This window comes from Lycium ferocissimum, unplaced genomic scaffold, assembly GCF_029784015.1.
Source record: "Lycium ferocissimum isolate CSIRO_LF1 unplaced genomic scaffold, AGI_CSIRO_Lferr_CH_V1 ctg3967, whole genome shotgun sequence".
NCBI classification, from domain to species: domain Eukaryota; kingdom Viridiplantae; phylum Streptophyta; class Magnoliopsida; order Solanales; family Solanaceae; genus Lycium; species Lycium ferocissimum.
This window is the reverse complement of record NW_026725539.1, coordinates 6,256-7,198: the sequence shown is the minus strand read 5'-3', so window position 1 is coordinate 7,198 and position 943 is coordinate 6,256. Positions and strand designations below refer to the sequence as shown.

The 943-nt window shown below is 39.4% G+C and overlaps 1 pseudogene; it reads left to right on the top strand.

Moving 5' to 3' along the window:
• Window positions 1-406: 406 nt before the first annotated feature.
• Window positions 407-523, top strand: LOC132044241 (5S ribosomal RNA; annotated as a pseudogene).
• The last annotated feature ends 420 nt before the right edge of the window (window positions 524-943 follow it).

Here is a 943-nt window from a genome sequence, read left to right as displayed (position 1 = left end):
CGGACGACACTTCACTTTATAGCCCTCCAGACCAAGATCGGAGCAGGTCGACTACAGGTATATGAATTTTTATTGAAGTTTCCTATGTGTGTGCAACTACCACAGGTTATTGCTTAATAACGATGAGCAGGAATTCTAAAGGGGACCCATAACCAAAGTATTTATGAGTAGCTATGATTTAGATATTTCTGTCACCATCAGGAATTTTGAAATTAAGAATGAAAGGTAGTTATGTATGCAGATTGGTAGTTATTATTGGGAGTTGTAAAGGTTAAAATAGCATTAATTTAGCCAAAAGAGTAAAGGGTTCTTTTAACCTGAAAGAAGAGGCATTATAGAATTTTATTGGGACCCATTAGGATTTTAACTGGTTTTAGATCATATGATAAAGGTCACGCAGCAGGGTGGATGCGATCGTACCAGTACTAACGCACAGGATCCCATCAGGACTCCGAAGTTAAGCGTGCTTAGGCGAGTGTAGTACTAGGATGGGTGACCCCCTGGGAAGTGTACTAAGAGTCCTACAAGTTCGGACATAAGAGAAGGATGAGAAAATAGAATAGCTTGAGGGAAATTAGAAGCATGTGAAACTCACGGTTGGAAACTCCAGATGACTGTGAGAGATAAAACGGATCGGCTTGGCAAAGAGAGAAAGGACGTATCATAGCTACAGAACTAGGACAATTTTAAAATAGTATTGGGGATAATTTGTAAGTAAGGTGTTAGGAGAGGTATGTTACACCTTCCGTTTTGTGCAAGGAGATTTTGGCTTATTGGTGATGTGTGCCTTCGGTTCGGTAATCCGCACCAGACTTTTGGACATGAAATATTTTACCTTATATGTGTACAGGAGTATAAGTATGCATTCTTGACATTTCAAGGGAATTAGAAGTGAAACGAATCGAATCGGAGCAAAACAGAGCAGTTCAGAAAAACTGTTAAA